Below are 6,362 nucleotides of genomic sequence, written 5' to 3' on the forward strand. Positions count from 1 at the left end.
TGACGACTTCTTTGTTACCATACTTCCCCGCCGAAATCGGCGTTGCCTTTTTGAAAGAGTGAAATCGTAGTGGCCCGTGGGGGGATCGAACCCACGACCTTCGCGTTATTAGCACGACGCTCTAACCGACTGAGCTAACGGGCCTCGGGAATTGCTCTGCGTATTGCCATGTAACATTTCTATGGTAGCAGTCCAACAGTGGACCAGCGTCTCTTCTTCCTTTATTCCGCTGCTCGTAGTAATTTCATTGCGTGCCCGTTTCTCTCGACTGTTTTCAGCTGACGTTTATGAACCAGTAGCTATAATGCGAGGAGGACGTGAAACAGCCTTTCGCAGGGTCAAAACTTGTCGTGACTTTTGCCGAAAAATTCCGTTCCGGTACCGGGAATCGAACCCGGGCCTCCTGGGTGAAAGCCAGGTATCCTAGCCACTAGACCACACCGGACGCGCAAGTTTTACTCGGGGTTTACACCCGGTCCACCCGCTTTCCGTGTCGCACTTTCCCTGTTTGCGAGCATCTTTTCGCGCGCCCATGGCGAGGCGCGCATGGCAAAAGTCACAATTCATTGCTTTATGCCTCGTTGTTACAGCGGTAGGAGGAAAAGCAAAGCTGTAAGTAGTAATATTTATTTACTTATTTCGCAAGTAAATACCTGCTGCCTGTCATCGTACAGCAGGTCATACATTGTGTGACTTTACACGTTATATCGTACGAAATTCAGTATTATTACTAGTACTTTTTTCCTTGAAAATTTCACATAAGAACTGCAAGTAGTAATAACGGGAAGTAAACATTATCACGCTGAGTCGTTGAAGCCTTGAGGATAACAAAGTACAAAGTGTTTTGCTCCTTCGCAAACCCCAGAGCCGTCGATTTAGCTGTGGACGAAAGTAAATTAAATGCCCCGGGTGAGGATCGAACTCACGACCTTAAGATTATGAGACTTACGCGCTGCCTACTGCGCTACCGAGGCAGGTGATCGCCAGGCCTTCTGGAATCTCGGTAAGTACCAAATACCAGTGGTAGAGAGTCTGCACTTCCTGGCTCATTTTTTTCTGTTGCTACACGTGCATTCCCGGCGCGACAGGCAACTTGCGATGCTAGGCCGACGCCAGTATGTACAATAGCGCACAACAGTCCAAACGAGCAGTCGTGCGCGCTGCATGTTTGGTTATTCCCACACGGAAATCCCGCGGTTCATTCTCATGGCTCACGCAGTTCGAGTGCGAAAGACACGCAGCACCACTATCGGAGAAAAAACAAAATGATGCATCGGCCGGGAATCGAACCCGGGCCGCCCGCGTGGCAGGCGAGCATTCTACCACTGAACCACCGATGCTCAGCTAGTTCACAGCTTCCTGGTGCTTTCCGCGGCAGACGTCTGAGGGGAAAGTGGGACTGCCGTCCAGCGCCGTCGCATCCTCTCGAGAGAATGCTACACACGCTGAATCCTGAACTGCACTGCACTGCTTAAAAATGACGCCCGAACGCGATCGCCTAAGTACTCTTGCGGCGCACGCACGCGACGACTCTTGCCAAAGGACGCGAAATGTGCGTAGAGACGCTGTCTGGATGCGCTCGCCTACCCCGTAATGCGCCTACAGCTACGACCACCTTGAGCCGCCGCCGACAGGCGGGAAGCAGACACAGCGCGGCGTGCGCGGACGGAAACCGTGCGGTGGTGGTGTAATGGTCAGCATAGTTGCCTTCCAAGCAGTTGATCCGGGTTCGATTCCCGGCCACCGCAGCCGGCTTTTACTTTTGCGTATGAGTACTTTTGCCACGCGTCTTTAAATTAATGTTTCTTTCCCCCTCTTACTCGCTTTCATGCCACCCTATAGTGTGTGCGTCGATTCCCCTTGAGTCTCGACTTGTCTCGACTTTGCTCAGCTGACGCGAGAGCTGACGCTCTCCAATCGGCCTATATCAAGAGGACAAGCACGCGAAACGACTGAGAGAGGTATGGCGAGGCGGCCACCACATTACTTATGCCTCAAGTAAATACCTGCTGCCTGTTATCATGTATTGTCTGATGTTACATGTTCTGTCAGACAAATTCAGTTTTATTACTAGTACATTTCTTTTTTTTTTTTTTTTTTTCTTTGTTGAAAATTTTACAACACGCTCCTTCATTTCACTGTGGCCGCACGGCGCGACTTGGCATACCGAGAGGCAAAACGTGGCGCCAGTGCCCTTGACCGAATAGCGCTGCAGCTCCGAAACCGAAGAGGAAAGAGTAATACGAATTGAAACCGTCGGCAGTGCCCTGTGTTCGCAGGCGGTCACCCGCCCAAGCACTGACAACGCCCAGCTTCGCGCAGTAGCGGTGATCGGACGAGAAACTTTGTGTTCACCGTGCTGTGACCAGTGAAGTGTTTTAGCGCGTCCCGACAAGTCGCGTTCTGGTCCCCTATCAGCTCCCACACAATGTGACGACTTCTTTGTTACCATACTTCCCCGCCGAAATCGGCGTTGCCTTTTTGAAAGAGTGAAATCGTAGTGGCCCGTGGGGGGATCGAACCCACGACCTTCGCGTTATTAGCACGACGCTCTAACCGACTGAGCTAACGGGCCTCGGGAATTGCTCTGCGTATTGCCATGTAACATTTCTATGGTAGCAGTCCAACAGTGGACCAGCGTCTCTTCTTCCTTTATTCCGCTGCTCGTAGTAATTTCATTGCGTGCCCGTTTCTCTCGACTGTTTTCAGCTGACGTTTATGAACCAGTAGCTATAATGCGAGGAGGACGTGAAACAGCCTTTCGCAGGGTCAAAACTTGTCGTGACTTTTGCCGAAAAATTCCGTTCCGGTACCGGGAATCGAACCCGGGCCTCCTGGGTGAAAGCCAGGTATCCTAGCCACTAGACCACACCGGACGCGCAAGTTTTACTCGGGGTTTACACCCGGTCCACCCGCTTTCCGTGTCGCACTTTCCCTGTTTGCGAGCATCTTTTCGCGCGCCCATGGCGAGGCGCGCATGGCAAAAGTCACAATTCATTGCTTTATGCCTCGTTGTTACAGCGGTAGGAGGAAAAGCAAAGCTGTAAGTAGTAATATTTATTTACTTATTTCGCAAGTAAATACCTGCTGCCTGTCATCGTACAGCAGGTCATACATTGTGTGACTTTACACGTTATATCGTACGAAATTCAGTATTATTACTAGTACTTTTTTCCTTGAAAATTTCACATAAGAACTGCAAGTAGTAATAACGGGAAGTAAACATTATCACGCTGAGTCGTTGAAGCCTTGAGGATAACAAAGTACAAAGTGTTTTGCTCCTTCGCAAACCCCAGAGCCGTCGATTTAGCTGTGGACGAAAGTAAATTAAATGCCCCGGGTGAGGATCGAACTCACGACCTTAAGATTATGAGACTTACGCGCTGCCTACTGCGCTACCGAGGCAGGTGATCGCCAGGCCTTCTGGAATCTCGGTAAGTACCAAATACCAGTGGTAGAGAGTCTGCACTTCCTGGCTCATTTTTTTCTGTTGCTACACGTGCATTCCCGGCGCGACAGGCAACTTGCGATGCTAGGCCGACGCCAGTATGTACAATAGCGCACAACAGTCCAAACGAGCAGTCGTGCGCGCTGCATGTTTGGTTATTCCCACACGGAAATCCCGCGGTTCATTCTCATGGCTCACGCAGTTCGAGTGCGAAAGACACGCAGCACCACTATCGGAGAAAAAACAAAATGATGCATCGGCCGGGAATCGAACCCGGGCCGCCCGCGTGGCAGGCGAGCATTCTACCACTGAACCACCGATGCTCAGCTAGTTCACAGCTTCCTGGTGCTTTCCGCGGCAGACGTCTGAGGGGAAAGTGGGACTGCCGTCCAGCGCCGTCGCATCCTCTCGAGAGAATGCTACACACGCTGAATCCTGAACTGCACTGCACTGCTTAAAAATGACGCCCGAACGCGATCGCCTAAGTACTCTTGCGGCGCACGCACGCGACGACTCTTGCCAAAGGACGCGAAATGTGCGTAGAGACGCTGTCTGGATGCGCTCGCCTACCCCGTAATGCGCCTACAGCTACGACCACCTTGAGCCGCCGCCGACAGGCGGGAAGCAGACACAGCGCGGCGTGCGCGGACGGAAACCGTGCGGTGGTGGTGTAATGGTCAGCATAGTTGCCTTCCAAGCAGTTGATCCGGGTTCGATTCCCGGCCACCGCAGCCGGCTTTTACTTTTGCGTATGAGTACTTTTGCCACGCGTCTTTAAATTAATGTTTCTTTCCCCCTCTTACTCGCTTTCATGCCACCCTATAGTGTGTGCGTCGATTCCCCTTGAGTCTCGACTTGTCTCGACTTTGCTCAGCTGACGCGAGAGCTGACGCTCTCCAATCGGCCTATATCAAGAGGACAAGCACGCGAAACGACTGAGAGAGGTATGGCGAGGCGGCCACCACATTACTTATGCCTCAAGTAAATACCTGCTGCCTGTTATCATGTATTGTCTGATGTTACATGTTCTGTCAGACAAATTCAGTTTTATTACTAGTACATTTCTTTTTTTTTTTTTTTTTTCTTTGTTGAAAATTTTACAACACGCTCCTTCATTTCACTGTGGCCGCACGGCGCGACTTGGCATACCGAGAGGCAAAACGTGGCGCCAGTGCCCTTGACCGAATAGCGCTGCAGCTCCGAAACCGAAGAGGAAAGAGTAATACGAATTGAAACCGTCGGCAGTGCCCTGTGTTCGCAGGCGGTCACCCGCCCAAGCACTGACAACGCCCAGCTTCGCGCAGTAGCGGTGATCGGACGAGAAACTTTGTGTTCACCGTGCTGTGACCAGTGAAGTGTTTTAGCGCGTCCCGACAAGTCGCGTTCTGGTCCCCTATCAGCTCCCACACAATGTGACGACTTCTTTGTTACCATACTTCCCCGCCGAAATCGGCGTTGCCTTTTTGAAAGAGTGAAATCGTAGTGGCCCGTGGGGGGATCGAACCCACGACCTTCGCGTTATTAGCACGACGCTCTAACCGACTGAGCTAACGGGCCTCGGGAATTGCTCTGCGTATTGCCATGTAACATTTCTATGGTAGCAGTCCAACAGTGGACCAGCGTCTCTTCTTCCTTTATTCCGCTGCTCGTAGTAATTTCATTGCGTGCCCGTTTCTCTCGACTGTTTTCAGCTGACGTTTATGAACCAGTAGCTATAATGCGAGGAGGACGTGAAACAGCCTTTCGCAGGGTCAAAACTTGTCGTGACTTTTGCCGAAAAATTCCGTTCCGGTACCGGGAATCGAACCCGGGCCTCCTGGGTGAAAGCCAGGTATCCTAGCCACTAGACCACACCGGACGCGCAAGTTTTACTCGGGGTTTACACCCGGTCCACCCGCTTTCCGTGTCGCACTTTCCCTGTTTGCGAGCATCTTTTCGCGCGCCCATGGCGAGGCGCGCATGGCAAAAGTCATACAATTCATTGCTTTAATGCCTCGTTGTTACAGCGGTAGGAGGAAAAGCAACAGGCTGTAAGTAGTAATATTTATTTACTTATTTCGCAAGTAAATACCTGCTGCCTGTCATCGTACAGCAGGTCATACATTGTGTGACTTTAACACGTTATATCGTACGAAATTCAGTATTATTACTAGTACTTTTTTCCTTGAAAATTTCACATAAGAACTGCAAGTAGTAATAACGGGAAGTAAACATTATCACGCTGAGTCGTTGAAGCCTTGAGGATAACAAAGTACAAAGTGTTTTGCTCCTTCGCAAACCCCAGAGCCGTCGATTTAGCTGTGGACGAAAGTAAATTAAATGCCCCGGGTGAGGATCGAACTCACGACCTTAAGATTATGAGACTTACGCGCTGCCTACTGCGCTACCGAGGCAGGTGATCGCCAGGCCTTCTGAATCTCGGTAAGTACCAAATACCAGTGGTAGAGAGTCTGCACTTCCTGGCTCATTTTTTTCTGTTGCTACACGTGCATTCCCGGCGCGACAGGCAACTTGCGATGCTAGGGCCGACGCCAGTATGTTACAATAGCGCACAACAGTCCAAACGAGCAGTCGTGCGCGCTGCATGTTTGGTTATTCCCACACGGAAATCCCGCGGTTCATTCTCATGGCTCACGCAGTTCGAGTGCGAAAGACACGCAGCACCACTATCGGAGAAAAAAACAAAATGATGCATCGGCCGGGAATCGAACCCGGGCCGCCCGCGTGGCAGGCGAGCATTCTACCACTGAACCCACCGATGCTCAGCTAGTTCACAGCTTCCTGGTGCTTTCCGCGGCAGACGTCTGAGGGGAAAGTGGGACTGCCGTCCAGCGCCGTCGCATCCTCTCGAGAGAATGCTACACACGCTGAATCCTGAACTGCACTGCACTGCTTAAAAATGACGCCCGAACGC

General features: G+C 51.3%; 14 non-coding genes across 14 annotated transcripts; 2 read left to right on the plus strand and 12 right to left on the minus strand.

Annotated features, from left to right (window-relative positions):
* Window positions 1-70: 70 nt before the first annotated feature.
* Window positions 71-144, minus strand: Trnai-aau. Its single transcript has one exon. It is a non-coding gene; the product is annotated as a tRNA-Ile (tRNA).
* Window positions 145-373: 229 nt separating this feature from the next.
* On the minus strand, window positions 374-445 carry Trnae-uuc. The gene has a single exon. It is a non-coding gene; the product is annotated as a tRNA-Glu (tRNA).
* Window positions 446-901: 456 nt separating this feature from the next.
* On the minus strand, window positions 902-974 carry Trnam-cau. The gene has a single exon. It is a non-coding gene; the product is annotated as a tRNA-Met (tRNA).
* Window positions 975-1,269: 295 nt separating this feature from the next.
* On the minus strand, window positions 1,270-1,340 carry Trnag-gcc. The gene has a single exon. It is a non-coding gene; the product is annotated as a tRNA-Gly (tRNA).
* A 336-nt stretch (window positions 1,341-1,676) lies between these two features.
* Window positions 1,677-1,748, plus strand: Trnag-ucc. The gene has a single exon. It is a non-coding gene; the product is annotated as a tRNA-Gly (tRNA).
* Window positions 1,749-2,501: 753 nt separating this feature from the next.
* On the minus strand, window positions 2,502-2,575 carry Trnai-aau. Its single transcript has one exon. It is a non-coding gene; the product is annotated as a tRNA-Ile (tRNA).
* A 229-nt stretch (window positions 2,576-2,804) lies between these two features.
* Trnae-uuc lies at window positions 2,805-2,876 on the minus strand. The gene has a single exon. It is a non-coding gene; the product is annotated as a tRNA-Glu (tRNA).
* A 456-nt stretch (window positions 2,877-3,332) lies between these two features.
* Window positions 3,333-3,405, minus strand: Trnam-cau. The gene has a single exon. It is a non-coding gene; the product is annotated as a tRNA-Met (tRNA).
* Window positions 3,406-3,700: 295 nt separating this feature from the next.
* On the minus strand, window positions 3,701-3,771 carry Trnag-gcc. The gene has a single exon. It is a non-coding gene; the product is annotated as a tRNA-Gly (tRNA).
* Window positions 3,772-4,107: 336 nt separating this feature from the next.
* Window positions 4,108-4,179, plus strand: Trnag-ucc. Its single transcript has one exon. It is a non-coding gene; the product is annotated as a tRNA-Gly (tRNA).
* A 752-nt stretch (window positions 4,180-4,931) lies between these two features.
* On the minus strand, window positions 4,932-5,005 carry Trnai-aau. Its single transcript has one exon. It is a non-coding gene; the product is annotated as a tRNA-Ile (tRNA).
* A 229-nt stretch (window positions 5,006-5,234) lies between these two features.
* Trnae-uuc lies at window positions 5,235-5,306 on the minus strand. The gene has a single exon. It is a non-coding gene; the product is annotated as a tRNA-Glu (tRNA).
* A 462-nt stretch (window positions 5,307-5,768) lies between these two features.
* Window positions 5,769-5,841, minus strand: Trnam-cau. Its single transcript has one exon. It is a non-coding gene; the product is annotated as a tRNA-Met (tRNA).
* Window positions 5,842-6,138: 297 nt separating this feature from the next.
* On the minus strand, window positions 6,139-6,210 carry Trnag-gcc. Its single transcript has one exon. It is a non-coding gene; the product is annotated as a tRNA-Gly (tRNA).
* Window positions 6,211-6,362: the final 152 nt, after the last annotated feature.

This window comes from Schistocerca piceifrons, unplaced genomic scaffold, assembly GCF_021461385.2.
Source record: "Schistocerca piceifrons isolate TAMUIC-IGC-003096 unplaced genomic scaffold, iqSchPice1.1 HiC_scaffold_653, whole genome shotgun sequence".
Lineage (NCBI taxonomy): Eukaryota > Metazoa > Arthropoda > Insecta > Orthoptera > Acrididae > Schistocerca > Schistocerca piceifrons.